Genomic DNA, 14,970 nt, shown 5'->3' on the forward strand with positions numbered 1-14,970 from the left:
CATGTCTCTGGGTCTATTTTGTTCCTCAGCTTATTTTGCTTATTATATTCCACAGATAAGTGAGATCATGTGATATTTGTTTTTTTCTGATTGGCTTGTTTTACTTAGGAAAATACTCTCCAGGTACGTCCATGTCGTCTCAAAGGACAAGCAATCTTTCTTTCTTATTACTGTATAGTACTCCATTGTGTATATGTACCACAGCTTTTTTATCTACTCATCTATTGATGGACACTTGGGCTGTTTCCAGATCTTAGCAATCGTAAATAGTGCTGCTATGAACATAGGGGTACATATATTCTTTGTGATTGGTGTTTCAGGCTTCTTAGGGTATATTCCTAGAAGTGGGATCACTGAGTCAAATGGCAGTTCAATTTTTAATTTTTTAAGGAAACTCCATATTGCTTTCCACAGTGGCTGCACCAGTCTGCATTCCCACCAGCAGTGTACTAGAGTCCCCTTTTCTCTACACCCTCGCCAGCACTTGTTGTTTGATGATTTGTTGATGGCAGCCATTCTGGCACCTGCTTCATTGTTGTTTTAATTTGCATTTCTCTGATGATTAGTGACGTTGAGCATTTTTTCATATGTCTCTTGGCCATTTGTATGTCCTGTTTGGAGAGGTGTCTATTTAGGTCCTCTGTCCATTTTTTAATTGGGTTCTTTGTCTTCCCCTTGTTGAGTTGTATGAGTACTTTATATATTTGGAAAATTAACCCCTTATCTGGCCTATCATTAGCAATTATGCTCTCCCATATAGTGAGTTCCCTTTCCATTTTGATGGTTGTTTCTTTTGCTGTGCAGAAGCTTTTTAGTTTGATGTAGTCCCATGTGTTCATTTTTTCCTTTGTTTCAATAGCCTTAGGCATTTTATCAGGGAAATTTGGCTGCGATATCTGAAATTTTGTTGTCTGCATTTTCTTCTAGGATTTTTATGGATTCATTGGTCACATTTAAGTCTTTCATTCATTTTGAGTTTATTCTTGTGTATGGTGTAAGTTGGTGTTCTAGCTTCAAATTTTTACATGTAGATGTCCAATGTTGCCAACAGCATTTATTGAAGAGGCTGTCTTTACACCACTGTATGCTCTTGTCATCTTTATCAAATATTAATTGAGCATAATGACTTAGGTCAATTTCTGGGTTCTCTCTTCTGTTCCCCTGATCTACATGCCTGTTCTTGTGCTGGTACCAGGCTGTTTTGATTACTATGGCTTTGTAGTATCTGGTATTGTGATCCCTCCTACTTTGTTCTTTTTCAAGATTGCTGTAGCTATTCGGGGTCTTTTTTAGTTCCATATCAACTTTTGGAGTATTTGTTCTAGTTCTGTGAAATATGTCATTGGTATTTTTATGGGGATTGGATTGAATCTACAGATTGCTTTGGGTAGTATGGACATTTTAATTATGCTAATTCTTCCAATCCATGAACACGGTATATGCTTCTACTTTTTTATAATTTCCTCTATATCTTTTTTTAAGGAAACTTTTTTTAGTAGTTGTCTGAGAATAGGTCCTTTACTTTTTTGGTTAAGTTTATTCCTGAGTATCTTAATTATTTTTGCTGCAATAGTAAATGGGGTTGCAATTTTAATTTTCCTATCATTGTTGGTGTAGAAGAATGCCATCGATTTCTTGAAGTTAATTTTGTATCCTGCTACTTTGCCAAATTCATTAATTAAATCTAGTAGATTTTTGATGGCGTCTTTAGGGTTTTCTATGTACAGTATCGTGTCATCTGCAAATAATGACAGTTTCACTTTCTCCTTTCAAATTTGGATTGCTTTTATGTTTTCTTCACATCTAATAGCTGTGGCTAAGACTTCCAGTACTATGTTAATTAAGAGTGGTAAGAGTTCCTGTTCTTAAGGAAAATGCTTGGAGTTTTTGCCCATTGAATGATGTTGGCTGCAGGTTTTTCATATATTGCCTTTATTATGTCAAGATATGATCCCTCTATTCCCACATTGCTGAGCATTTTAATCAAAAATGTGTGCTAGATTTCATTGAATGCTTTTTTAGTATCTATTAATATGATCATATGGTTTTTATCTTTCATTTTGTTTATGTGGTGTATCACATTTATTGGTTTGCAAATATTGTACCATCCTTGCATCGCTGGGATGAATCCTACTTGGTCATGGTGAATAATTGTTTTTTTATTTAATTAATTACTTTATTTTTGTTACAGATGTTTCCCCCCCCACACACACACACTGATTCCCCTATCCCCCTCCCTCCCCGCCCTGTCCCCAGCTTTGTTCTCCATGTCCATTGTTCATGCACACATGCATATAAGTTCTGTGGTTTATCTTTCCCCCACTACCCCTTCTTCTGGGAATTGTCATACTGTACCCACTTCCAAGTCTCTGGGACTACCCCATTCCTCAGACTGTTATGTTCATTATATTCCACAAATAAGTGAGATCATATGATACTTGTCTTTCTCAGTTTCACTTGTTTTGCTTAGAATGATACTTTCCAGGTCCCTCCATGTCGTCTCAAAGGATAAGATATCTTTCTTTCTTACATCTGCATAATACTCCATTGTGTATATGTACCACAGCTTTTTCATCCATTCGTCTGCTGATGGACATTTGGGCTGTTTCCAGATCTTAGCTATTGTAAATTGTGTTGCTACAAACATGGGGTACATATATTCTTTCTGATGGTGTTTCAGGCTTCTTAGGGTATATTCCTAGAAGTGGGATCACTGGGTCAAATGGCAGTTCAATTTTTAATTTTTTGAGGTAACATGATATTGTTTTCCATAGTGACTGCACCAGTCTGAATTCCCACCAGCAGTGTACTAGAATCCCCTTTTCTCCACACCCTCGCCAACACTTGTTGTTTGATGATTTGTTAATGGTGGCCATTCTGACAGGTGTGAGGTGATACCACAATGTTGTTTTAATTTGCAACTCTGATGATTAGTGATATTGAGAATTTCTTCATATGTCTCATAGCCATTTATATGTCCTATTTGGAGAGTTGTCTATTCAGCTCCTCTGCCCATTTTTTAATTGGGTTCTTTGTCTTCCTTTTGTTGAGTTGTATGAACAACCTACATATATTTGAAATTAACCCCTTATCTGATATGTCATTGGCAATTATGCTCTCCCATACAGTGGGTTGCCTTTCCATTTTGATGATTGTATCTTTTGCTGTGCAGAAGCTTTTGAGTTTGATGTAGTCCGATGTGTTTTTTTGGACTTTATGTCATTTATTTCTGCTCTGATCTTTCCTATTTCCTTCCTTCTACTTGCTCTGGGGTTTTCTTTTTGTTTGCTCTTTAGTTCTTTAAGTTGTGAGGTTAGATGGCCTATTAGAGATTTTTCTTGTTTCTTGAGGTAGGCCTTTAGTGCTATGAACTTCCCTCTCAGAACTGCTTTCGCTGCATCCCATAGATTTTGTGTTGTAGTGTGTTCACATTCATTGGATTCCAGGAAGTTGCCTACAGGTTTTTCTAGGATATTTATGGATTCATGAGTCACATTTAAGACTTTCCATTTTGAGTTTATTCTTGTGTATGGTGTAAGTTGATGGTCTAGTTTCATTTTTTTTTTTTTCATGTAGCTGTCCAATTTTCCCAACACCATTTATTAAAGAGGCTGTCCTTACTCCACTGTATGCTCTTGCCAACTTTGTCGAATATTAATTGAGCATATTGTCTTGGGTCCATTTTAGGGTTCTCTGTTCTGTTCCACTGGTCTATATGCCTGGTCTTGTGCCAGTACCAGGCTGTTTTGATTACAGTGGCTTTGTAGTATAACCTAAAATCTGGTAATGTGATCACTCCAATTTGTTCTTCTTTATCAAGATTGCTGTGGCTATTTGAGGTCTTTTTTGGTTCCATATAAACTTTTGAAGTATTCGTTCTAATTCTGTGAAGTATGCCGTTGATATTTTGATGGGGTTTACATTGAATCTATTGATTGCTTTGGGTAGTATGGACATTTTAAAGATGTTAATTCTTCCAATCCATGAACAGGGTATGTGCTTCCACTTTTTTATATCCTCCTCTATTTCTTTTTTCAATGACCTGTAGTTTCCTGTGAATAGGTCTTTTATTTCTTTGGTTAAGTATATTTCTAGGTATCTTAATTTTTTGCTGCAATGGTAAATGGGATTGTTTTCTTAATTTCTCTTTCTGTGAGTTCATCATTGGTTTATAAGAATGCTATCAATTTCTTGACATTAATTTTGTATGTTGCTACTTTGCCAAATTCATTTATTAAGTCTAGTAAATTTTTTATGGAGTCTTTGGGATTTTCTACGTATAATATCATGTCATCTGTGAATAATGACAGTTTCACTTCCTCCTTTCCAATTTGGATCCCTTTCATTTTTTCTTCATGTCTGATTGCTGTGGCTAAGACTTCCAGTACTATGTTAAATAAGAGTGATGAAAGTGGGTGTTCCTGTCTTGTTCCTGTTCTTAAGGGAAATGCTATTAGTTTTTGCCCCTTGAGTATGATGTTGGCTTTAGATCTTTCATATATGGCCTTTATTATGTCGAGATATGATCCCTCTATTCCCTCATTGCTGAGTGTTTTTATCAGATATGGATGCTGGATTTTGTTGAAGGCTTTTTCGGCATCTATTGATATGATCATGTGGTTTTTATTCATTTTATTTATGTGGTGTATCACATTTATTGATTTGTGAGTATTGTACCAGCCTTGCATCCATGGGATGTATCCCACTTGGTTATGGTGAATAATTTTTTTGATGTATTGCTGAATTTGATTTGCTAGTATTTTGTTCATGATTTTGGCATCTATGTTCATCAGGGATATTGGCCTATAGTTTTCTTTCTTCGTAATGTCTTTTCTGGTTTTGGAATTAGAATTATGCTGGCCTCATAAAACCAGTTTGGAAGACTTTCTTCTTCTTGAATTTTTTGAAATAGTTTGAGGATAATGGGTTTTAGTTCTTTTTTGAATGTTTAGTAAAACTCCCCCATGAAGCCATCCGGGCCTGGGCTTTTGTTTGCTGGAAGAGTCTTGATTACATCTCAATTTCCTTAGTTGTTATTGGTCTGTTCAAGATTTCTATCTCTTCCCTGCTGAGTTTTGGGAGACTATGTGTTTCTAGAAATTTGTCCATTTTGCTTAGATTGTTGAATTTGTTGCCATGTAATTGTTCATAGTAGTTGTTAACGATCTTTTGTATTTCTGTGGTATCAGTTGTTACTTCTCTTTCATTTCTGATTTTGTGTATTTGAGTTCTCTCTCTTTGTTTCTTGGTGAGTGTAGCTAAGGGTCCATCAATCTTGTTTATCTTTTCAAAAAACCAGCTCTTTGTTTCATTGATCCTTTTTTTTCATAAATTTCATTTATTAATAAGCACATTGTGAAAATCTACATTTGTTCTAGATTTCAAGTTTACAGAGGAGCATTTCACCATGGTGTTAGGATTTCCCACAGCTACCCTCTGAGTTCTATCAAGTGAAGTAGGGAATCTGGCTCATGTGACTCTATTCATAGTTTCCTTTTGGCCCATATGAATGAACTATTAGTTCCCTTGAATGAATCAAAACAAGATATCCTTGGGAGATTTTGTGTTGTTAACCCACTCCTGGACTCTCCTAAGAACTGAGGGAAACCTCCTAGAGATATATAAATTGTTAAACAAAATATTTACATGAAAAGCGGCCAGTTTTCTTCCTTGGAGTAGCAATCTGTAAAAATAAGTGCTACAATTTAAAAAGTATTACACCGTAGGCCAATTTATTGGTGAGAATTTGGTGATTCTCACCAAATAATGGTGAAACTCATTGATCCTTTGAACTGGTTTTTTTTTTGGACTCTGTCATTTATTTCTGCTCTGATCTTTCCTATTTCCTTCCTTCTACTTGCTCTGGGGTTTTCTTTTTGTTTGCTCTCTAGTTCCTTAAGTTGTGAGGTTAGATAGTCTATTAGAGATTTTTCTTGTTTTTTGAGGTAGGCCTGTAGTGCTATGAACTTCCCTTTCAGAACTGCTTTCGCTGCATCCCATAGATTTTGTGTTGTTGTGTCTTCATATTCATTGGATCCCAGGAAGTTTTTAATTTCTTTCTTGATCTCCTCAGTAACCCATTTGTTGTTTAATAACATGCTATTTAGCCTACATGTGTTCAAATGTCTTTGCATGTTCTTGTTGCAATTGATTTCTAGTTTCATGCCATTGTGATCTGAGAAGATGCTTAATATGATTTCAATCTTCTTGAACTTGTGGAGACTTAGTTTTTGTCTTAACATGTGGTCTATCTTTGAGAATGTCTGATGTGCACTTGACAAGAATGTGAATTCTGCAGTTTTGGGGTGTAATTCTCTGTAGATATCTATTAAATCCATTTGGTCTAGCGCTTCATTTAGAGTCTGTGTTTTCTTGCTGATTTTTTGTCTAGACGATCTATCCAGTGATGTCAACAGGGTGTTGAAGTCCCCTGCTATGAGTGTATTGCTATCAATTCCTCCTTTGAAGTTTTCCAGAACATTTTAAATATATTTTGGTGCTCCTATATTGGGTGCTTATATGTTTATCAAGGTTATATCTTCCTGTTGGATAAATCCTTTCAATATTATGTAGTGGCCTTCTTTGTCTCTAGTTATGGCTTTCATTTTGAAATCTATTTTATCAGATATGAGTATTGCTACCCCAGCTTTTTATTCCTTCTTGTTTGCTTGTAAGACTTTTTTCCATCCCTTTACTTTCAACCTATATGAGTTTTTTGTTGTGAGGTGAGTCTCTTGTAAAGAACATATATGTGAGTCATGCTTTCTTATCCAATCAACTACTCTGCGTCTTTTTATTGGAGCATTTAATCCATTTACATTTAAGGTGATTATTGATATGTACTTATTTATTGCCATTTTTGTTTAGTGTGGTTATATTTCTTTTTCTATTTCTCCTACTAATTATAGCAGTCCTTTTAACATTTCTTGCAGTGCTGGTTTGGTCTAATGTATTCCCTTAGCCTTTTTTTTTTTTTTTTTTTTTGGTTTGGGAAGCTCTTTATTTGACCTTCTATTTTGAATGATAGCCTTGCTGGATAGAGTAGTCTTGGATTCAGATCCTTATTTTTCATGACCTTGATTACCTCATGCCATTCCCTTCTGACCTGTAGTGTTTCTGTTGAGAAGTCAGCTGAGAGCCTAATGGGGGTTCCTTTGTAGGTAACCTGTTGCTTATCTCTTGCTGCCTTTAGGATTTTCTCTTTGTCTTTAATTTTTGGCATTTTGATTACTATGTGTCTTGGTGTCGGCCTATTTGGGTTCTTCTTACTTGGGCCTCTCTGTGTTTCTTGAACTTGAATGCCTTCTTCTTTCATCAAATTAGGGAAGTGTTCTGTCACTATTTCTTCAAATATATTCTCTAACCCTTGCTCTTTTCTTCTTCTCTGGGGACTCCTATGATGCAAATATTACTACGTTTTCAGTTTTCCCCAGTTCTCTTAAGCTGTCTTTCTGTTTTTTCATTGTTTTTTTTTCTTTTGGGTTTCTGATTGGTTGATTTTTTTCTACCCGGTCTTCTAATTCACTGATCTGGTCTTCTGCTTTCTGTACTCTGTTGTTTAGACCTTCCAATGTGTTTTTTATTTCTGATATGTCATTCTTCATTTCTTCTTGGTGGTTTTTAATTTCCAACTGGTTGATTTTCAACATTTTAAGTCTTTACTCATGGTGCTCATGCCCTTGCACATGCTGTTGAGCTCCCTCAAGATCATGGCTTTGAATTCTAGTTCTTTCAACTTGCTTAACTGCACCTCATTTATCTCATCTTTGATAGAGGTCTCTTGTTCTTTCATCTGGCTTTTGTTTTTGTGTTTCACCATTTTGGCTATCACAGTGGGCTTTGGAGCCTGCCAAATTTTCCCTGTGGGTGTTGGCATTCTGCTGTTTGTGGCTCCCTCTCCTGGGTTTGGATGAGCCAGGGGGACCCATTTTAAACACCACTGTAAAGTCTTACTTTCCTGGTTAGAGTTGCTAACCCAGGAATGGTACAGTTATCCTCTAGCTTTTTGCCTGGAGGCTGTCAGTAGGGGTTACTTGAAGAGCCTTGGCTTCTCAGTTGAATAAAAATTCCTTCAGGTGTTCAGCATAAGGGGATTTCCCAAGGGTGGGGCAGATGCTGGTTGTTAATGGGCCTCAATTTGCATTTTAGTGGCCACCAGTTGGGGTTGAATCTCTGAGGGAGGGGCCACTGCCTCTCCCCAGAGCTCTGGGAAGGAGTAAGATGACCGGTGTCCTGTGTGGCCACAACTCAGCAAATGCTCTGAGCTCCCTCCAAATCCTGAGTGTCCCCACACAGTTCCAGTCCTGTCCACCCTCCCTCTGCCAGAGCCCAAGGTAAGTGGCTGTGGCTATTTTAGCCTCTGTCCAGGCTCTAAGCTGTGGAGCCGCTTGGGAGTGTAACTCGAGAGCACTGCTCATAGCTAAGGCCACTGCTCTATGTGGGCTCCCAGCTCCCCTGCCCACGCCTCCGCAAGCCTGCCAGGATTGATCGCTGTCCCTGGTTATATGGACCTCCAAGCTGCTTTTCTGTTGCTTTTTTCCTGACGATTTGTCTTTATTTTTGTTGTAATTCCAGTTTGGTCCTGGGAGATGGTCTGTGTAGCTTCCATTCACTCCACCACCATATTGGAATCTGTGAATAATTTTTTTGATGTATTTACTGGACCTGATTTGCTAATATTTTTTTCAGAATTTTTGCATTTGTGTTCATCAGGGATATTGGCCTGTATTTTTCTTTTTTGTGTGGTGTCTTTATCTGGTTTTGGAATTAGAATTATGCTGGCCTCATAGAATGAGTTTGGAAGTGTTCTGTCTTCTTGGATTTTTTGGAATAGTTTGAGAAGAATGGGTGTTAGATCTTCTTTGAATGTTTGGTAATACTCCCCCGTGAAGCCATCCAGGCCTGGGCTTTTGTTTGCTAGAAGTTTCTTGATCACATCTTCAATTTCCTTTGTTGTTATTGGTCTATTCAAGTTTTCTATGTCTTCTTAGTTCAGTTTTTGGAGACTGTGTTTCTAGAAAATTTTACATTTCATCTAGATTGTCCAATTTGTTGGTGTATAATTGTTTATAGTATGTTTTAGTGATCCTATGTAGTTCTGTGGTGTCAGTTGTTATTTCTCCTCTTTTGTTTCTGATTCTGTTTATTTGGGTCTTCTCCTTTTGTTTCTTGGTGAGTCTGGCTAAGGGTCCATCGCTCTTGTTTATCTTTTCAAAGAACCAGCTCTTTTTTTCATTGATCTTTTGAATTGTTTATTTTAAGTTTCTAAGTCATTTATTTCTGTTCATGATTTCAATCTTCTTGAATTTGTGGAGATTTACTTTTTGTCCTAACATGTGGTCTATCTTTGAGAATGTCCTATGTGCACTTGAGAAGAATGTATATTCTGCAGCTTTGGGGTGAAATGTTCTGTAAATATTAATTAAGTCCAGCTGACCTAGTTGGTCATTTGAGGATTGTGTGTCCCTGTTAATTTTTGTCTAGGATATTTATCCAGTGGTGTCAGTGGGGTGTTAAAGTCATCCACTATAATTGTATTGCTTTTGATCTTTCCTTTGAAGTCCTCCAGAAGTTTTTTTTTAACATATTTTGTTGCTCCTGTGTTTGGTGCATATATGTTTACTATGGTTATATCCTCTTGATAGATTGTTCCTTTTAAAATTGTGTAGTGATCTTCTTTGTCTATTATTTTGGTCCTTGTTTTGAAGTCTATCTTATCAAATATAAATATTGCTACACCAACTTTTTTGTTCATTTCCATTTGCCTGGAAAATTTTTTTCCATCCCTTCACTTTCATCCTGTTTGAGTCTTTTGTTATGAGGTGGGTCTCTTGTAGACAGCATATATATTGGTTGTGTTTTCTTATCCAATCTGTTTCCCTATGTCTTTTGATTGGGGCATTGAAGCCATTTACATTTAAGGTTATTATTGTTATAAACTTATTAGTTGCCATTTTCATTTTATGCCTGTGTTTCTACACCCCCCCCCCCCCCCCCCCCCCCCCCGTTTCTTCTTCTTACAACAGCCCTTTCAGCATTTCTTGCAGTGCTAGTTTGGTGGTGGTAACTTCCTTTGGCTTTTTTTTTTTTTTTTGTCTGTGAAGCTCTTTATTTCTCCTTCAATTTTGAATGATAGTCTTGCTGGATAGAGGAGTCTTGGATTCAGACCCTTGCCTTTCATTGCTTTGTATACTTCATGCCACTCCCTTCTGGCCTGCATTGTTTCTATTGAGAAATCAGCTGACAGTCTAATGGGAGCTCTTTTGTAGGAAACTTTCTGCCTCTCTCTTGCAAAAAAAATATGGAATGCTCCATGAATTTGTATGTCAGCCTTGTGCAGGGGCCACGCTAATCTTCTCTGTATCATCCCAATTTTAGTATATGTGCTGCCAAAGCAAGCACAGTTAAGAATATTTTAAAGATAACTTAAAACATCTGATTAGAAGATTAAAGCCTAAAAACTCCTTGAATGTTCCATGTGTACTTGAAAAGAGTGTACATTCTGATGTTGGGTCCAGTGTTTATAGGTCAAGTTGTTTGCTATTGGTGCTTAAATTATCTCCCTCCCTCCTTTGTGCTATCAGTCATATGATTTATTTCTATTACACTGTAAACCCAATATTACATTGTTATGTTTATTTTTTAAATCAGTAGTGTCTAAAAAAGATTTTTAAAGTCCTTTTTCAGCATATTTATTAATCCTCATGTTTATTTATTGCCACAAAAATTGATTTCTAAGTGCTGTACTTTTCCTTCATCATAATAAAAAAGTCTTTAGTGTTTCTTCTACCAAAGTATTTTTCCATTTTCAGATATCTTTATTTAATGCATTTATTTAATTTTAAATGTCTTCATTTTTGATGAAAATTTTTGCTAGTGTAGAATTCTTGATTAAGAGTCATTTTACTTTTTTAATACTTCAAAGGTTTAATTCTATTGTCTTTTTGCTTCAGCCATAATTTTTAAGATTGTTTCATTGTCTCTACAGAATTTTTTCCTTGAATCAAATGTGGTTTTTTTTGTCTTTTTAGCTTCACTCAAAAAAAAAAAAATTTTTTTTTCTTAGCAGTTGATTATGCCATGCTATGTACATCTTGCATTGGTTTATTATCTTTTCAACTATTTCTTCTTCCACTTAAAAAAAAAAAATTGATTTGAGAGAGAAAGACATTGATCAGTTGCCTCCTGGGCACAACCGAACTGGGAATCAAACTTGGAACTTGGGTATGTGCCCTGACTGGGAATCGAGCCCACAACCTTTCAGTATCCAGGACGATGCCCCAACCAACTGAGCGGTACTGGCCAGGGCTCTTTTCCCTCAGTACTTTATTAACCCATGTTAGACTGTTTGCTGTTATCATGCACATCTCGGGCACTTTTTGTTTTAATTCCTCCTTTTACCCATTATATTTTAGTTTGGATAATTTCTAATATTTCCTAGAATTCATTTATTTTCTCCTTTATGTCTAACATACTTATATGCCCATTACATTTATTATTGATAATTATAATTTCTCATCTAACATTTGTATTTGGCTCTTCTCTTCATATTTCTATCTTGACTACTTCTCCTAACTCTTCACATATGTTGCCCAACTTTTTCATTAATAATTTTAAAGTTCTGGTCCAACAGGCCTACATCTGGTCTATCTCTGAGACTGGGTATATTGACTATTTACTCTCTTAAGAGTAGGCCACATTTTCTTGCCTTTTTCACATATTATACTTTCAGATTGTTGTTAGACATTGTGTGTAAAAAAGAAAAAATAATAAAACAAAACCAATGGGGTTAGGTAAATAACATTTATGCCCAGAAACTGCTTGCTTACCCTTCTTTTTGGCAGTTAGAACAGAGATTTGAGTCAAACTAATCTGTAATTTACCAGTCTTGCTTTTGTTGTTGCTTTAGTTATATTCAGCTTGCACATTTCAGTTCACTTCTGAGAGAATGATCATCGGCTTTCTTTTATCTGGACTTGAGCTCTGAGGTAGACGTTTTGTTTCAGATTCTCTGCCCCATCTTCAACTCTAACTTGCCCTGTATGCCTGCTCCTTAGGGATGTTGCTCCCAGGTCTCCACTCCATCAGTTAAGGGTTGTCTTCTGATGGACTCTGCAGAAACCTTCTCAAATTACCTGGGAATTTACCAGATCACTGTGCTAATGACATGGCAAACACCAAACATAAATTAAAATGTATTAGTATTCACACTAGCACAGACTCCCAGAGGGGGAGGGGCTTTTCTGCCTAAGGGTGGTAGTGACTGTATAATTGAAGAAAAGGAAGGATTACAGAATTCAAAGTATTTAGGCATTAATTAGGGAGGGCTTGCATTGCATCGAGTTGTCAACCAATTGATTAGATTTGAACTCTAAGAGACACTTGCAGGTACTGGCAAAAGGGAACTTCTTTTTCTAAATTTATCACAATGCCCCATGAGGACTGCTTGTCAATATAACATAGGTGGGGGGATTCAAGATGTCAGTTAATGATGGAGGGAACTGGGGAGAGGCAAGTGAGGGACTTTTGGGAAACATCCCTGGCTCAAAAGAAATGATGTCAGTTGTCACTCAAACATCACACACTGGTAGGCCCACCCCACCATAGATGGCTGATGTCTTACACAGGGTAAGACCCAGAGTATGAAGTGTCTCAATGCTCTTCCTCTGCCCTCCCATGACATACAGAGATTTGTCTTACTTCTCAGAGGAGGTGTCTTTCATTTTCCTGTCAAATCCAGGATGTGTAAAAATTTGCTGAGTAGTGTCCTGTTCTACCCTCTGACAGTGTCATGCTTGGTGCACCTGTGTCAGAGGGGGTCTTTCTCAGTTCTTTTCCCCTTCCCACCATTTCTAAGCTTCAATGAAGCCCATGAAAACAAGGTGGCAGGTGGGGGTGCAGAGTCTCCTTGTATGTGGGGCACCCAGTGATGTTAAACGATCAAGGGAGCTCACACTCAACCTCTTCAAATTCATTGACACTTCATTTTGTTGCATTTTTCTGCATTTGTGGTAGTTCCCTCCTCTGTTCGCTGATCTACCTAAGATGAAAGCCATTTGTGTCCATCAGAACTGTGTGGGACATTACCTATTGGATTTTATTTAGTTCAGTAGGTCTTTGTGATACCAGCACTCTGAATGCTTTAAATAAGCATGATTTCATAGATAATTCACCTTGTTCTCTTTGTTTGAGCAAGAGAATTATTTCTCTGCTGAGACTTCCTGAGTATGAATCACACTTTTTCTGCATGTCTTTCCATTTTTGCTATAAAGACATTTTAGATAAAATATTTTGGCAATTGTGGATTCTGATTATTTAAAGAATTTTTTTTTAGTGAGTGTCCTGCACTTATTCTGTGAAAATCTGTCTCCTCTCGGTATGTGGTTGCTGATGCCTGTGCTTTATTTTTTTAATTATTAGTTTAATTCTTTGCTTGGTTTCTCAGTAGTTGCCCCTGTGTCTGCATATCAGAGAGGCCGCCAGCCCATTATTTGGGCAGAAGTTAATGTTGATACTCCTTGAATCCATAAGACCCTCTACTGCTGGTCTGTGAGTGATTTGGCGAGTTTACTCAGAGTACATTTTGTATTTGAATCTCTCTCAGCTTTTACTTCCTTTTTTTTAGATTAAAAAAATTTATATTTTAGTACAGTGTTACAGAATTAGACTCTAACAGATTAATTGCAGATAATTACAGAGAATTCCCATATACTTTCACCCAGTGTACCCTATTTTAACATCATACATGAATACAGTACATTTATCACAATTAATTCATGGACATTGATACATTATTACTAACTAAAGTCAATAATTTATTCAGATTTCCTAATTTTTAATTATGTCCATCTTCTCCTGGATCCCATCCATGGGAGCTTTTTCTTATAGCTGGACGCTTCCACATTTTCTCGTACACAGCATGATTGGGGGTCTGACTTTCTGAGGTTACCTCATCCTTGGGGTTAGTTGTTAAAGAGGATGTTCTGCATTTCAGTACTTACTTAGACTTTGGGGTACACTAAAATCTAGGGACCTGTTGAGGGGAGAGAAGCTTAACTAAAGTTAAGTCAAGGCCAAGCAAAGAGTAAGAAATGGGCAATTGTGAACACTTGATCAAGTGAGAGCTGCAAATTCTGGTATTGATGTACAAAAGAAAAAAACATTTTGCTGCTTCATGTTAAGACCAGACTCTGCACTGGAACTAATTTTCCTTTCCTGAGCTGCACTCTTCTTCCTGTCATAATACACACATTTTTATGAATTTCACACATTCTTATTATTCACACATTCAAAAACATACACAAATAGTATTACCAAATATTAGGTTTAATAATGGTATTATTTAAAAGATTGAAACCCCAGGTTTTAAAATAGAATTACTTTTATCATACCTATTATGAAACAATTTTTACAATCCACTGATTGAATTTATCATTTTCACTTGAATATTATAAGGAAAAATACATTTATACAGTCACAAGAAGACATGTGAAAAATACATGGAATTGTCTGTTGGCCATGTAGTTTATTTTGTCTGTTTATTTTAATTTTAATTTCTCTTGATATCTTAAGTGTACAGATCACTAATAAATAATTGGAATATTTTTTTTAAAATTTTTTCTTTATTAATTTCAGGGAGAGAGAGAGAGGAGAAGGAGAGAGAGATAGAAACATCGATGAGACAGAACATCGATTGGCCACCTCCTGCATGCCCCACACTGGGGATTGGGCCCACAATCTGAGCATGTGCCCTGACCAGGAATCAAACCTGCAACCTCTTGATGCATGGGGTCAATGCTCAACCACTGAGCCATACTGGCCGGGCTATTGCAATATTTTATTACTATAAACACTAAAATATATTAGGAATTTTTAGAAAATATTTCTAAATTACTGTAAAGAATATAAATCACATTTTATATTGGGAATTTATAATCTAAATGTGACACCTAAAACTTTGTTTGGATAATA

At 36.5% G+C, this 14,970-nt stretch overlaps 1 non-coding gene across 1 annotated transcript; it reads right to left on the bottom strand.

The window, feature by feature from the left end:
- Positions 1-10,294: 10,294 nt before the first annotated feature.
- On the bottom strand, positions 10,295-10,401 carry LOC118642948. Its single transcript, XR_004961857.1, has one exon. It is a non-coding gene; the product is annotated as a U6 spliceosomal RNA (small nuclear RNA).
- Positions 10,402-14,970: the final 4,569 nt, after the last annotated feature.

The sequence above is a fragment of the Molossus molossus genome, unplaced genomic scaffold (assembly GCF_014108415.1).
Source record: "Molossus molossus isolate mMolMol1 unplaced genomic scaffold, mMolMol1.p scaffold_m16_p_3, whole genome shotgun sequence".
NCBI classification, from domain to species: domain Eukaryota; kingdom Metazoa; phylum Chordata; class Mammalia; order Chiroptera; family Molossidae; genus Molossus; species Molossus molossus.